The sequence below is a fragment of the Microcaecilia unicolor genome, chromosome 1 (assembly GCF_901765095.1).
Source record: "Microcaecilia unicolor chromosome 1, aMicUni1.1, whole genome shotgun sequence".
NCBI lineage: Eukaryota > Metazoa > Chordata > Amphibia > Gymnophiona > Siphonopidae > Microcaecilia > Microcaecilia unicolor.
Window position 1 is genome coordinate 3617611 of NC_044031.1, and position 16603 is coordinate 3634213.

General features: G+C 45.1%; 1 long non-coding RNA gene across 1 annotated transcript in view; it reads right to left on the reverse strand.

Annotated features, from left to right (window-relative positions):
- Window positions 1–1485: 1485 nt before the first annotated feature.
- The window catches only part of LOC115462168, a 52789-nt gene continuing 37671 nt past the window's right edge, over window positions 1486–16603 (reverse strand). Inside the window, exons 3-5 of the long non-coding RNA XR_003940792.1 lie at window positions 12025–12059; window positions 10103–10221; window positions 1486–1587 (exon numbers count right to left, since the gene is read on the reverse strand). This is a non-coding gene — a long non-coding RNA (uncharacterized LOC115462168). The remainder of the gene's footprint in view (window positions 1588–10102; window positions 10222–12024; window positions 12060–16603) is intronic.

Below are 16603 nucleotides of genomic sequence, written 5' to 3' on the forward strand. Positions count from 1 at the left end.
TCCAAATTGCTATTTTCAAAACCTATTTTTCAGGCGTTTTTCTATGCAGTTTGTCTGTAGTGCATCCAAATTAGAAGGGGGCGATGTGGAGTATATTGGGGGTGGGAATAGGGTGTGCCTAACACTTGATGTTTTTCTGGAACAACACAAAAGGTCCAGGGCTACAATTAAAAGCCTTTGTGTAGACCTGTTTCATCACTACTAAGTCAGAAAGGTGCCTTAAATGACCACTCGAGGGACTAAGGCATGGCCCTCCCTTACACTCCTAGTGGTCACTACCCCCTCTACCCCCCCCCCCCCCCCAATGACATGAAGAACAGTTCATACCAGCCTCTATGAGAGCTTCAGATGCTATAGCCAGTCCTATTAGAGTACCTGTCTGTTTGTCCTGATTTAGATTGTAAGCTCTTTTGAGCAGGGACTGTCTTTCTTCATGTTCAATTGTAAAGCGCTGCATACGACTGGTAGCGCTATAGAAGTGATTTATAGTAGTAGTAGTAGTACCAAGCAGGTCCTTGGAGTAGTCTAGTGGTGGGTGCAGTGTAATTCAGAGAAGGGTACCCAGACCCATATCCCACTCTAACTGTTACACTTGTGGTGGAAAGTATGAGCCCTCTCCAAACTCACCAAAAATCTACTGTACTCACATATAGGTGACACCTGCAGACATAAGGGCTCTTGTAGTGGTGTACAGCTGGGTGTAGTAGGTTTTTGGTGGCTTTTTGGAGGGCTCAGCAGACAATATAAGGGGGTAACGGTGAGATGTGTACCTGGGAACCTTTATGTGGAGTTCACTGCAGTGCCCCCTAGGGTGTCCCACTGCTCTTCTGGGATGTCTTTGTGGCCAGTCTACTAATAATGCTGGATCCTCCTACATCCCAATGTCTTGATTTTGTGCATTTTTCAATTGGATGTTTATTTTTTAATAGGCCAAAAAGGATAAATACACAGAGCACAAAAATATCTAGCAAGTGATCATAGAAAAAACTGATGTTTTGCTGTTTCGAAAATCATTATATTCGCCACTTGGATTCTGGACATTTTGAGCAAAGCTGGACTTAGACATAATATCAAAAATGCCCCTCCATGTGTCTATCCAGAATGCACAGCTGTTTCTCACCCAGTGGCTGTTTTACTAAGCCATGTGGGCATCTACATATGCCCAATGCACACCAATTTGGAACTACCACCTGGCTACCGCATGGCCCAGGAAAGTGTAATTTAATTTAAATGTATTTATTCACGATATTTATATCCCACATTATCCCAAACAAGTTTGAGTTCAATTAAACTCAGGATTGAGGTGTTGGTCGCCAAAAATGTGAAGCTGTTCATGTATTGTGGGATCTGAAATAACCCCCCGCTAGTTCAGCAGATAGACTGGACCTGCTTTTCCTCCTTTAATGCGGAATGGATGGACAGTACCAGGAGGTTCAGCGATACCCTGAATCATTTTTCTATCGTTACCCAAGCTCCATACTCACAGTTTCCTCTCTTCGACAGATCTGAAGATATTCTCAGTAGCCACGCATGCCACAACAGCAGAACATGTAATATGTCATATTATAATCAACTTGATATAGAGTTCTGTAAATGTAAGAAATGTAAGAAACAGAGATTGTGAGGTGTTTGCACTGGAGGTGTCTGAAAAGCACATTTCATGCATTTCCAAGCTCTGCTGAAATATTTTAAACCAACAGACAAACACCCAGAGTGGGTCAGTTTTCAGTAAGGTGCTGAGTGGTAACATAACGGGCCCTTTCCTGGCTGAATATATTTATCTATCTCATCAGTACAAGCAGAGAAAATTAAATCTGTCAGTTGGGAAAACCTTTCAAAACTGACCCATTAGTTTCTAACTTGGTCTAAGGGAGTCTATAGGATGCTGCCAATTCTCCCTAAGATCCACCTTAAAACCCCTAGTCCCGCCCAAGGGGGAAGTGACATGGGCAGGGTGGAGCCAGGAGGACATGATGACCCAGGAAGTATAAAAGCCTGGGCCAGAGCTAGGTTAAGGAGGCCCAGAGGAAAGCAGTGACAGCCACTGAAGATGCCTTGACCCTGAAGCTGAGAAACTAGAACCACTACATTCAGATAGACCAAGCTCAGCTTGAAGCCATGAAGAATTTGAATTTTGACCTAGCCTGCTAGAGACTGTGCTGGTAACTCTGGATCCAGGGACCAGGCCACAGACTATTAAGAATTGCTGCTAAGGAAAAGACGTTCATGTATGTTGAGGCCACCTAGTGATTCTGTTGTGCTTCCAGAATTAGCTTTGGATATTGTTTTCTCCCTTCCTGTGAAGTAAATAGGAGCCCTTCCTGGACACCTTTAATAAAAATATTGTTTGTTTTAATTGTAACTCCGTGGCCTGCCCTCACTCACGGTACGACATATGTTGGCAGCGGTGCAATCTTTATCATACTTAAGTGCAACAACTATGGAACGCACTACCAAAAGCAGTAAAAACTATGTTCGACCATCTAAACTTCTGGAAAGCACTAAAGACAGACCTGTTCAGAAGAGCATACCCCACCGACTGAACATAAAAATACCTGGATACCTGTGACACGATTGTAACTAAAGACCGTAATGGACACTACCGGACTCTTCCTCCCCCTCTCTAATTTCGCCCCCCAACTGTACCTACCTTACATGTACCTCACTCTATTAAAATATGACCTTGTATTGTTCACACCTTGTTATTTGTTTCAGACCGGATTCGGTTAACGCTGTTAACGGTACTATGTAAGCCACATTGAGCCTGCAAAAAGGTGGGAAAATGTGGGATACAAAAGTAACGAAATAAATAAATAAATCTGAGCGCACCCTGCAAGAAGATGCCAGAATCATTAGTCTCTGAAGCTCTCGGCCTTGTAGGACTACCATGTGGGACCAAAGGACTAAAGAGGTTAGCTCTGCCCTGAGAGAGAGGGAACCTTTAAAAAACATAGTATGAACCGGACAGGCTGGTTTTTATTTTGTTCTGATTCTCACACAGTTCCTGCTGCGAGTATACAGAAACCATGGAGAAACTGATCCAGACCCTGCTGGAAGGGCAACAGCAACAATAGCAGCAACAAATGTTAAAGAGGTTGGTAGAGCTGCAACAGGGTCCTCTGGGCCAGGTGGCCACTCCTTCGGTTCCGGTGCTAAAAAAATGGTACCGCAAAATGATCCAAGCTATTTCTTGACAATCTTTGAGAAGACCACTCACATATCAGGTTGTTCAGGAGCATCATGGACTGCCTATTTAGGACACTTCTTAATCAGTTGCAGCCAGATTACCTTCCAGGACGTCAGTTCCACTGGTATAGCCACCTATGCAGAAATGAAGGCTGCCATTTTGGAGAGGGCAGGCTGCACACCAGAAGCCTACTGGCAATGATTTTGGAAGGGATCTCTACAAGTCAAAGAGAATTCCTGAAGCTTCTTTTACAGTCTCAAAGAAGTGGCCTGGAGTTGGCTCCAACCAGAGGGCAAGACTGGCCTGGAGATATACAGAATTGTTCTCTCAAATAGTTGCTTGAGGTGCTATCCCTGTCCATGAAATATTGGTTGAGGGGGCACCCTAAATCAACACCAGAAAGCACGTTTTAAAGTGGCCAAGGCATTTTACCAAGCACAACCTGAACCTTAAACCTACAAAGAGAGCAAGTGAACTGGGAGTCCTGGGAAGAAAAGAGAGAAGTTAAGATCTGAGAACACAAAGGTTCAGAAGCCGCCTTTTAGCCCAGCATCCCCAAGAAAGGGGCCAGAGCAATTGAGATCTTCATCACCCAAAATCCAGCACACTCCACTGGCTTGGTTGTGGGAATCACGCTTACTCGTTTCAGATGTGGGAAGAAAAGGCCACATATCCAAAGATTGCCAAGAGCTAGACTAAGAGGCCTTGGATGGGACACTTCCCTATGAGGAGAGGCTGAAGCAGCTAGTGCTCTTCAGCTTGGAGAAAACAGAGCTGAGGGGAGATATGATAGAGATCTATAAAATAATGAGTGGAGTGGAACAGGTAGACGTGAATCATCTGTTTACTCTTTCCAACAATACTAGAACTAGGGGGCATACGATGAAGCTACAAAGTAGTAAATTTAAAATGAATCAGAGAAAATATTTCTTCACTCATCTTGTAATTAAACTCTGGAATTCTTTGACAGAGAATGCGGTAAAGGCGGTTAGCTTAGTGGGGTTTAAAAAAGGTCTGGATGGCTTCCTAAAGGAAAAGTCCATACACCATTATTAAATTGGCTTGGGAAAATCCACTGCTTATTTCTGGGATAAGCAGCATAAAATGTATTGAACTTTTCAGGATCTTGCCTGGTATTTGTGACCTGGATTGGCCACTGTTGGAAACAGGATGCTGGGTTTGATGGACCTTTGGTCTGTCCCAGTGCGGCAATACTTTTGTACTTATGTACTTATTTGGATGTCCAGTCTTCCAATTTCCTAAGGTCTTCCTGCAATATTTCACAGTCCACACGTGTTTTAACAACCTTGAATAGTTTTGTATCATCTGCAAATTTGATCATCTCACTCGTTGTTCCAATAGTACCGGTCCCAGTACTGATCCCTGTGGCACTCTACTATTCACCCTCCTCCACTGAGAGAAATGACCATTTAACCCTCCCTTTGTTTTCTGTCCAATAACCAATCCCTAATCCACACCAGAACCTTGCTTCCTATCCCATGACTCTTTAATTTTCTCAGGAGTCTTTCATGAGGAACCTTTATCAAAAACTTTCTGAAAATCTAGATACACTACATCAACCGGCTCACTTTTATCCACATGTTTATTCACGCATTCAAAAAAATGAAGCAGGTTGGTAAGGCAAGACTTCCCATAGCTAAACCTATGCAGACTCTGTCCCAATAAACTATGTTTATCTGTGTGTTCCATAATTTTATTCTTTATAATAGTTTCCACCGACGTCAGGCTTACTGGTCTATAATTTCCCGGATCACCCTAGATCCCTTCTTAAAAATCGGAGTCACATTGGCCATCTTCCAATCTTCAGGTACTACAGACGATTTTAATGATACGTTACATATTACTAACAGCAGATCCGCAATTTCATGCTTGAGTTCTTTGAATACCCTTGGATGTGTGCCATACTGTCCAGGTGATTTGCTACTCTTTAATTTGTCAATTTGGCTCAGTACATCTTCCAGGTTCACTGAGATTTCTTTCAGTTCCTCCGCATCATCACCCTTGAAAATTATTTCTGATACAGGCAGATCTCAACGTCATCTTCCGTAAAGACAAAAGAAAATAATTCATTCAGTGTCTCCACTATGGCCTTGTCCTCCCTGAGTGTCCCTTTTGCTCCTTCGTGATCTAACAGTCCCACAGATTCCCTCACAGGCTTCTGCTTCTGATGTACCTGAAAACGTTGTTACTGTGAGTTTTAGCCTCTGCGGCAAGTTTCTCTTCATATTGACTTTTAGCCTTCTTTATTAATGTTTTGCATCTGACTTGCCATTGCTTATGTTGCTTCTTATTTTTTTCACTTGGGTCCTTTTTCCATTTTTTGAAGTACAATCTTTTGGCTAATGGCCTCTTTTAAAATTTGCATCAAACAAAGTAGACTTGTATCAATGAACTGTTTCTTCCTAAACTCTTGTATATAAATTTCTTTATCTTTACAGGAGGACAGGAGGTCTCATAAATCACAGAGATCTGTTGCTGAATAGCATTTCTCAAATATATATCATAGAAACATGATAAAGGCCACATGACCCATCCAGTCTGCCCATCCTCTGTAACCCCTAATTCTTCCTGTTCCTAAGCGATCCCACATGCTTATCCCATGCCTTTTTAAATTCTGGAACAGTCCAGGAGGCCATTCCATGCCTCCACCACCCTTCCTTTGAAATAATACTTCCTTAGGTTACTCCTAAGCATATTCCCTCTTAACCTCGTCAAATGCCCCCTCATTCCAGAGCTCTCCTTCATTTGAAAAAGGCTCTCTTCCTGTACATAAATGCTCTTGAGATAGTTAAACGTTTCTATCATGTTTCCTCTCTCTTCCAGCGTTTACATGTTGAGCTTCATAATCAATCCCTTTCTTGTGATTATAGATAATCATAGACCTCTACAACCTCCTCCTGCCTAAAATATGGATTTAAATGTCCTTCTTACTTTTTTACATTTAAAATTTAATACAATAAGTTATAGCAGTTAAAAAGCCCTCGAACCATGACTAAACATTACCAGTTATACCAAACTTGACCATGATTTCCAACAAGACTACATGGAGGGGCATAATCGAACGTGAACGCCCATCTCCATGGGCGTCTATCTCCGAGGACAGATACGTGAAGGGGCGGGACAGACCGTATTTTCGAAAAAGATGGGCGTCCATCTTTTGTTTTGATAATACGGTTGGTGCCGGGCAAATGCATTGGATTTGGGCGGATTTGAGCTGGGCGGAATCGTTTTTCAGCGATAATGGAAACCGAAGGCGCCCAGCTCAAAAACGAATAACTCCAAGGCATTTGGTCATGGGAGAGGCCAGGATTCGTAGTGCACTGGTCCCACTAACTGAATGGAAAAAGCCCTTCCCTTACTAATCTGGAAAGGAATGGGCATGCATGAAGGAAATTAAATGCAAATGAGCTGCTCGCTGTTAGCCCGAACTGCTCAGATGACCACCGGAGGGAATTGGGGATGACCTCCCCTGACTTCCCCAGTGGTGATTAACCACCTACCACCCCCCCAAAAAAAGCAATGTTTCAAACTTTTGTTTTTAGAGTATGTCCTTTGCTATGCCTCTGTCCCTGCGATGGCAGTTGAAGACGTCCTTCCCTGTAACGGCAGTTGAGAACTTCCAAAATGCTTCCAGTACCCTCTTTATTTATTTGGATTGTGGATTACAAGTAGCAGCAGTGGGATCTGAACCAGCCACCTCTAGATTGCTAGACCAGTGCTCTAACCACTAGGCCCCATCTGCCACTCCTCCAATCCACTTCCTTGAAATTTGGCTGTCCTTGTAGGGGGGCAGTTCAGGATGTCCAAAATGTTTGAAAGAAGGATGTCCATGCCTTCGTTATGCCTCTGCTGACACACACATACCTCCCCCGTCCAGGGACCTACATACTGCCCCCCCCCCCCCCCCCCCAGTGATGGCCAAATTTCAAGGAAGTGGAGTGGAGTGGAGGAGTGACAGACTGGCCTAGTGGTTAGAGCATTGGTCTAGTAATCCAGAGGTGGTTGGTTCAAATCCCACTGTTGCTACTTGTGATCCACAATCCAAATAAATAAAGAGGGTGTTGGAAGCATTTGGACGTTCTCAACTGCCATTGCAGGGAAGGACGTTGGGCAGAACTAAATAGGAGGGGGATTTCACAAATCTTTGAACTATAGAATGCAAATCATTCACGGAAATCTTGTGAAAAGTACTCCAAATACAATCTGCCAAACAATTCTCAGCCAACGGTAAGTAATTATAAAGATTCTCCTTCGCGTTATCACATGCATGCAATAACTCAAATAGAGATTGAACCTGCTTTTGAATAAAGGAGGCTAGTTGATTTGGTAGTTATTCGCCTGATTTTTCAGTGACCTTAGACCTGTCTGTGAGAGAATCAATAATATTAAAAAGCTTTCTCACATTAGAGGTGTCTCTATTATTTCTGAAAAATGTTTTTCTTATCATTTGCAATAGTTTTTTAATAAGCATTTATTGCTCTTGGCCAATGTTCCTTATTTTGAGGCGATTTATCCTTTCTCCGTAATCTGCAATTCCCTTAATCTTCAATAAATCAGTCGTAAACCATACAATTTTGTATTAGCCAATTTATGTAACACATATATACATATGTAGCCACAAAGAGACAAATGTCCATATCATGTGGGGTTTTCTCAGCCTCCTGCCCTTCAGTTTTAAGGTTCAACATTAGGAGGGCCGAAAGCATGTCAATGCTGATTTCTAGTCAGGGGAGGTGGACCCTGACATGACAGGTGCTCAACTGAGCTTGGTTGAGTTCAGGGAGAGGGTATGTGAGGGAGTCTATAGGATGCTGCCACTTCCCCTTAAGAACAAGCCCTCACGGTATCATGTCCACCTTAAAATCCCTAGACCTGCCCAAGGAGGAAGTGACACAGGAGGGGTGGAGCCAGGAGGGCATGACCAAGGAACAAGGTTGCCAGGTGGGTGGTTTTACCGCCCAATTGGGCGGGTTTTCGCCAGCGGCGGCGGGAATATTTCGCCGGCCACAGGATGCGGTTTTTTGGCCGGTTTTCCCGTCGCCGCTGTGCGAGTTCGGCGGTTTTTTCCAGGGCTTCTATTGGTCCAATTCGGTCCAATAGAAGCTTTTCCGGGGCTTCTATTGGTCCAATTTGGTCCAATAGAAGCTTTTCCGGGGCTTCTATTGGTCCAAATTGGACCAATAGAAGCCTTTCAGGGGCGGAGCTGACGTCAGGGATGATGTAGGGGGCAGGGCTAGTGACATGGGAGGCGTGGTTAGTGATGTGGGGGCGGGGTTAGTGATGCTGGGGCGGGGTTAGTGATGCGGGGGCGGGGTTCGGTGACGCGGAAGACGGGGATTGGCTACAGGCGGTTTTTGGGCGGGTTTACGGCTGTTTCGGGCTGGGAAAATTTTTCCCAGCTGGCAACCCTGCCAAGGAAGTATAAAAGGCCAGGCCAGGACTAGGTTAAGGAAGCCCAGAGGAAAGCAGCAATGGCCACTACAGATGCCTTGGCCCTGAAGCTCAGAAACTGCAACCACTATACTCGGGTAGGCCAAGTTCAGCTTAGAACCTTGAAGAATTTGTATTTTAATCTGGTTGGCTGCAGGCCACCTTGTGTGGCTGGTAGAGAATGTGTTGGCAACTCTGGATCTAGGGACCATGCCAGAGACTATTAAGAAATGCTGCTGTTTCCCCCTTCCCTCAGCTTCCCTGTTATGGGTCTCGCTTCATCACTTCTCCCACTTCCTCTCTCACCCCCCCCCCCCCCCCCCACCTTTAGATAGAACGTTTCCTCATCTTCCCTGAGCTCTACCCCAAGTCCACCACCTTCCCCGTTCTTCCCTCAGCCCTCTTACTCTTCTGCCTGGAATCCCCCACCCTGTAAGTACAGCATCCAACACCTCTCCTTCTCCTGCACCCCCCCCCCCCCCAAGTCATCAATTCACTGGCAGCAGCAGTCAAAACAAACTTCCTGGGACAACTCAGTTCCTTTCCACTGCCATGTCCTACTCCTCTGATGCATCTTCTTGATTATTCAAGGGCAGGATGTGGCAGAAGAAAGGCTCAGGGGTGGCCCAGGCAGTTCATTATGGCTGCTGCTCCCAGTGAAGACATGAGGTTTGATGATTGGGGAAGGGGGCTGGTGAAGGAGTGCTGGTGGGGACGGCTGGTGGAGGTCAGAGTACAGGCACTGGATCCACATTGAGAAGGAGAGAAGGAAAACAAAGATAGAGACCATGCTGCAAAAAACTGCTGCTGGGCCCCCGCAGATTTCACCCTGGACCCCCCCTACCACCGTCAACCCTCCCCCGCCGTCACCTACCCCCACCGAGGTCCGCTTCCTCCTGCCTGCCGGTGCCTTTTACTTCAGCTGGCGGGGGACCCCAACCCCCGCCAGCCCAGCCGAGGTCTTAAGTTTTCTTCCTCGTGCTGTGCTGTTAAAAGCTGCTTGCATCCCTTCCCTTCCAGTTTCGGACGGAGTCTGACGTCGCAGCACGTTGACGTCCTGCACGTACAAACAACGTGCTGCGACGTCAGACTCCGTCCGAAACTGGAAGGGAAGGGATGTAGCTTTTAACAGCACAGCACGAGCTGAAGTAAAAGGCACCGGCAGGCAGGAGGAAGCGGACCTCAGCGGGGGTAGGTGACGGCGATGGCGGGGGAGGATTGACAGCGGTGGGGGAGGTTGGCGGCGGCAGCCGGGGGGAGGCTATAATGTGCCCCCTCAGTCTAGCCCCTGCCCCCCTACCGCTGAACTTCAGATACGCCCCTGGTTTAGTGTGTGAGTCAGGCTTCAGGTAACGCAATGCACGGATGGCTCCTGATCAGTTGAAGTAAGTAGAAAATGCAATCTGTACCCCTAGAGAAGTGGTGGTGGATGGGATAACAGAGGTGACTAATGGATGTACTTACATTCCAGGTTTACATACTTTGCAGATATTATTTTCAACTTTCATGTCGTCGCAACTAAAATGCATATTGCGCATACAGTTCACTTTTGCCATATCTGTGAGAATATCCAGGCAACCATCCTGTAAAAGAAACAAACAAGGGTCACAGGGCTGCTCTTTCACAAGGAGCCTCACGTAGGTGGAGGGTCAGAGGGTGAGTGCATGCTCAGAAAGCAGGAGGTGAGCTGGGGGGGGGGGGGGTACTTGTGTGTATACTCATCACTGCTCTCTCTAAGCTGAGCGGGAGTCCTGTAACTACAGTCCTGCCAGCTGGGGGTGCTGTTTAGCTATCACATTTTCAATAGTGGAGTGGAGGAGTGGCCTAGTGGTTAGGGTGGTGGACTTTGGTCCAGGGGAACTGAGGAACTGAGTTCGATTCCCACTTCAGGCACAGGCAGCTCCTTGTGACTCTGGGCAAGTCACTTAACCCTCCATTGCCCGATGTAAGCCGCATTGAGCCTGCCATGAGTGGGAAAGCGCGGGGTACAAATGTAACAAAAATAAAATAGATACTATTGGAGATTCTACATGGAATGTTGCTATTCCACTAGCAACATTCCATGTAGAAGGCTGCGCAGGCTTCTGTTTCTGTGAGTCTGACGTCCTGCACGTACGTGCAGGACGTCAGACTCACAGAAGCAGAAGCCTGCGCGGCCACATTGGTGATCTGCAAGGGCCGACTTCTACATGGAATGTTGCTAGTGGAATAGCAACATTCCATGTAGAATCTCAAATAGTAGCAACAGTGGAGGAGTGGCCTAGTGGTTAGGGTGGTGGACTTTGGTCCTGGGGAACTGAGGAACTGAGTTCGATTCCCACTTCAGGCACAGGCAGCTCCTTGTGACTCTGGGCAAGTCACTTAACCCTCCATTGCCCCATGTAAGCTGCATTGAGTCTGCCATGAGTGGGAAAGCGCAGGGTACAAATGTAACAAAAACAATAGTGAAGGGCAGGCAAACTCTGCAGGAATCCAGGGAAACATACCTAGAAGTAAGATGCAAACACTTGCAGCAGTCACAGAGGAGATATGGCATAGCTAGGGGTGGACCTAGGTGGGCACAGGCCCACCCAGCGACAGCAGCCCACATCAACATCTCTCCTCCTCTGCGGCATCCTGGCATCTAACCGGCTGTCTCTGAACCCCATCCCTCCCTGGTGTACCTTACAGGCATCCCTGGCACCTGCAGTGAATTAATTATTGCTGCCTGCGGCGACTCTGGGTCCCACCAGACAGGACATGATGAAAGTGAGGGTGGGACCCGGCCGATGGACGCCTACAGAGTCGCCACAGGCAGCAATAATTAATTCACTGCAGGTGCCAGGGATGCCTGTAAGGTACACCAGGGAGGGATGGGGTTCAGCGACAGGCAGTCAGATGCTGGGATGCAGCGGAGGAGAAATGTTGATGTGGGGTAGGTGTATAGCAAAAGAGAGGGAACGAAGTACAAACTAAAGTCCAAACAAAAAAAACAGCACCACGGGCCTTTAAAAATGGAACATGATTCTTTAATGAATGAGCCTTGACAAAAAGACCCGACTCGGGCCGTGTTTCGGTGACTAGCACCTGCGTCAGGGGTCACAGTGATGACGTGGAAAACTTGGGGAATAACTTCAAAATATTCCCTTACAATATATTATTCTTTACCCCACGTTTCATATAGTACAAGCTACAAAGCAACAAGGCACTTTCACTTTCTGTATCCAAACGGACAAAAAAGCCACTGCTTATCCTTGGGGTTAGGTAGCCTGGAATCTTGCAAGATTTGGGGACTCTGACAGTTATTTGTGACCTGGGCTGTCCACTGATAGAAATAGGATGCTAGGCTGGATTGACCTTTAATCTAACCCAGTAGAGCAATTCTTATGTTCTAAATTTATATTTACCTCCGCAGAGGCAGAGACACTTGAAATATCGAAACCTGAAAAAAAAGGAAGAGCAGAAAGAATGAAATATATTTAACATGTCATCATCTGCTTGAATAAGACTGGAACATCTAGCACTGACAGTCTCCACTCCACTTGCCCTAAAATATTGTTCTATCCATCCTGTCCTTCCTATGACATTTATATCCTGCATTAGCACGAGTAGAACTCAGATTCAATGTGGCTTACATAACATTTAGAAAAGCAGGAACATGTTCAAAATATATTAACAGAAAGTAAAATACATCATATAATGATGTAACCTTGCTTTATAATGTGTAGCATTTTTGTTTCTTCATTAAACTTGCATTGTCATATGTTGTTATTCTACAGTACCGAGGACTATCCAGTGATCTTCCAGAGAAATTGTCCACTATCAATTCATCTTCTAAAAGAATCACTGGTGATCTACTGAATTGGAAGAGAAAACATCATCCGTTACCTACAGTCCTTCCAGAGAATCACTGACTATCTGCTGACCTTCCGTGGAAATCAACCACTACCTACTGACCTTTCAGAGAAATCACTATATGCTGATCTCCAAGAGAAATCACCTACGACCTACTGACCTTCCACAGAAATTACTGACTATCTGATGGTCTTCTAGGGAAATCATCCACTATCTACTGACCTTCCACAGAAATTACTATCTGATGATCTTCTAGGGAAATCATCCACTGTCTACTGACCTTCAGGAGAAATCACTGACAATCTCATCACCTTCAAGAGAAATCGCCCACTATCTACTGACCTTCTACAGAAATCACTGACTATCTGCTGACCTTCCGTTGAAATCAACCACTACCTACTGACCTTTCAGAGAAATCACTATATGCTGATCTCCAAGAGAAATCACCTACGACCTACTGACCTTCCACAGAAATTACTGACTATCTGATGGTCTTCTAGGGAAATCATCCACTAACTACTGACCTTCCACAGAAATTACTGACTATCTGATGACCTTCTAGGGAAATCACCCACTATCTACTGACCTTCCACAGAAATTACTGACTATCTGATGACCTTCTAGGGAAATCACCCACTACCTACTGACCTTCATGAGAGATCACTGACAATGTGATGACCTTCAAGAGAAATCACCCACTATCTACTGACTTACAGGAGAAATCACTGACGATCTGTTGACCTTCTAGGGAAATAACCCACTACCTACTGACCTTCTAGAGAAATCACTGACTACCTGCTGACCTTCTACAGAAATCATCAAACATTTAAAAAAACAATTGTATAACTGCACCTAGAAATAGTCACCTGAGAGCGGCTGATAGGTGCTTGTTCTATAAAGGAAAGTAGGCTTCTATGTTGATGCAAGATTTGTATATATTTGTAGAATAGCTATAAGGCAGATGATTAACACATATGTACACATGTGCGCACATAAGCATGTGCATGATAGCATTTAAACAAACTATTTTAGCACATCTATTATAGAATTGCTCCCCTCCATACTGACTAGGGCCAAGTTCATTGTCAAGCTAGTGAGGCAATGGTTCGGGATGCCGAAACTACTACTACTACTACTTAACATTTCTAGAGCGTACTAGGGTTACACAGCGATGTACAATTTAACAGAGAAGGACATCCCTGCTCAAAGGAGGTTACAATCTAAAGGACGAAATGTCAAGTTGGGGCAGTCTAGATTTCCTGAATAGAGGTAAAGTGGTTAGGTGCTGAAGGCGACATTGAAAAGGTAGGCTTAAAGCAAGGATTTGAAGATGGGCAGGGAGGGGGCCTAGCGAATGGGCTCAGGGAATTTATTCCAAGCATGGGGTGAGGCGAGGCAGAAAGGGCAGAGCCTGGAGTTGGTGGTGGTGGAGAAGGGTACTGAAAGGAGGGATTTGTCTTGAGAGCGGAGGACACTGAAGCTGAAACCCTCACTGACTGGCCCTCACTCTGCTGCTGTGCAAGAACTGGTGCTTCCCATATTTTGTGAAAATTCAGGACTTAGCTTTTCTTATGTTTAAAAGCAGATGCTGTGCCAGAAGAACACAGAAGCAAAGAACCGCAGAGGAGGAAAGGAACATGCTACTGCTGCTGTGTGAAGGATTAATTGGGGAGAGGAGCTCTGGCTGGAAAGAGGTTGATGTGAGGCTCTGGTTGGAAGAGGAATGATGCAGAGATGTCAAGGGTGGATCATCCTAAAGCTGGAGAATTACCACCGGTATGCTGGAGATTGAAGGTCAATGAATCAGGTTTTCCTCACAGACCTCAGGCAGGTCTAACACCAGTTCTGGCATATGTACATGACAAAAACTAGCATAGTCTAATCAATAATTTTTCTACCTTTGTTGTCTGGTCTTTTTTTTTTTTAACTAGCCATGTTGGTCCTGTTGTCTAGTTTCTGATTTCCTTTATAGTAACATAGTAAATGACGGCAGAAAAAGACCTGCATGGTCCATCCAGTCTGCCCAACAAGATAAACTTTTGGCCAGGGTCTCCTGGTCCAGTTGGCATTTCTTCTTTGTCAATGTCCGTTATTAAACTCTCCCATGTGTCCCTGCCCCTATCTTCCTTCTTTGTTTCTTTATTCTTCCCTAGTTGAGCAGCACCCCTCTGTGTCCCTGAGCCCCCTCCCCATGTCCAAGATCACATCTCTGTCCCTGGTCACTTTTCTCCATATTCCTCCTTCCCTCCTGTCCCCACTTCCAAAGGACCAGCATTATCCTTCCTTCTCTTGCATGACTCCGCTATGATGGGACATCATAGAGAAACAAATACCTTAACCCTGCCGCTATTGCTACTAGATGTACATTTTATATACAAGTAATTATTTCTCTGGCCCTAGAGGGCTTACAATCTAATGTTTTTGTACCTGGGGCAATGGAGGAGGGTTAAGTGACTTGCCCAAGGTCACAAGGAGCTGCAGTGGGAATCCAACCCAGGTTGCCAGGATCAAAGCCCGCTGCATTAACCATTAGGCTTCTCCACTCCTGAAGGACCAGGGGAGGGGGATGGAGATGAGAGAGAAATGCTGCAGTCAAAAGCTTAGGGGTAGAGAGGAGATGTTGAATGGATATGGGAGGAAGAGAGAGGTCGGGGAAGGAAAGGTGAGACAGATCCCAAATCGGGAGGAGGCTACTTGTGCATGTGAGCATGAGAAGGGGCACAAATGTCTGTGTCACATGGCAAATGTGAGTGTCTTGGCATATATGAATGAAGATGGGGAGGGGATCTTCTGAAAGGGGGGTAGATACTATGTGAGGGTTCTGAATGGTGAACAAACATGTAGATAAAGGCGAGCCAGTTGATATTGTGTATCTGGATTTTCAAAATGTGTTTGACAAAGTACCTCATGAAAGACTCCAGAGGAAATTGGAGAGTCATGGGATAGGAGGTAGTGTCCTATTGTGGATTAAAAACTGGTTGAAAGATGGAAAACAGAGAGTAGGGATAAATGGTCAGTATTCTCAATGGAGTAGGGTTCCCCATGGGTCTGTGCTGGGACCGCTGCTTTTTAACATATTTATAAAGACCTAGAGATGGGAGTAACTAGTGAGGTAATTAAATTTGCTGATGACGCAAAGTTGTTAAATTCCAATAGGATTGTGAAAAATTGCAAGAGGATCTTAGGAGACTGGGCATCCAAATGGCAGATGACGTTTAATGTGAGCAAGTGCAAAGTAATCCATGTGGGAAAGAGCAATCCAAACTATAGTTACATGATGTAAGGTTCCAGATTTGGAGTCATCGACCAGGAAAGGGATCCAGGTGTCATCAATTCAAAGTAGTCAAAACACAAGTGGATGTGAAAATTTGCAGGAAGACCTTAGGAAACTGGGAGACTGGGCATTCAAATGGCAACTGTAATTTAATATGTACAAATGCAAAGTGATGAACATTGGGAAGAATAATCTGAATCACATTTACCTGATGCTATGGTCCACCTTAGGAGTCGAAAGCCAATAAAAAGATCTAGGTGTCATTTTAGCCAACACACTGAAATCTTCTGCCCAGTGTGCAGTGGCAGCCAAAAAAAGCAAACAGGATGCTAGGAATCTTTAGAAAATGGGTGGTAAATAAGACAAGAATATTATATGCCTCTGTATCGCTCCATGGTGCGACCTCGTTCGTCTGGTCACCGTATCACAAAAAAGATATAGCAGAATTAGAAGAGGTCCCAAATGAGGTTAGGGCTCTTTAGTTTGGAAAAGAGATGGCTGAGGGGTGACATGATTGAGGTCTTTAAAATCCTGAGTGGCGTAGAAAGGGTAAACGTAAATTGATTTTTTACTGCTTCAAAAAGTACAAAGACTAGGGGACACTCAAGGAATTTACATGGTACTAATTTAAAACTGAAAGGAAGGAAATATTTTTTTTCCACTCAATGAACAGTTAAGTTCTGGATCTTGTTGTCAGAGGATGTGGTGTCAGCTGTTAATGTATCTTGCTTTAAAAATAGGTTTCGACAAGTTCCTGAAGGAAAAGTCCATAGTCTGTTATTGAGATTGACATGGAGGGGAAGGCCAATGCTCTTCCCTGGGATCAGTAGCATGAATTTTTGCTATCATTTGGGACC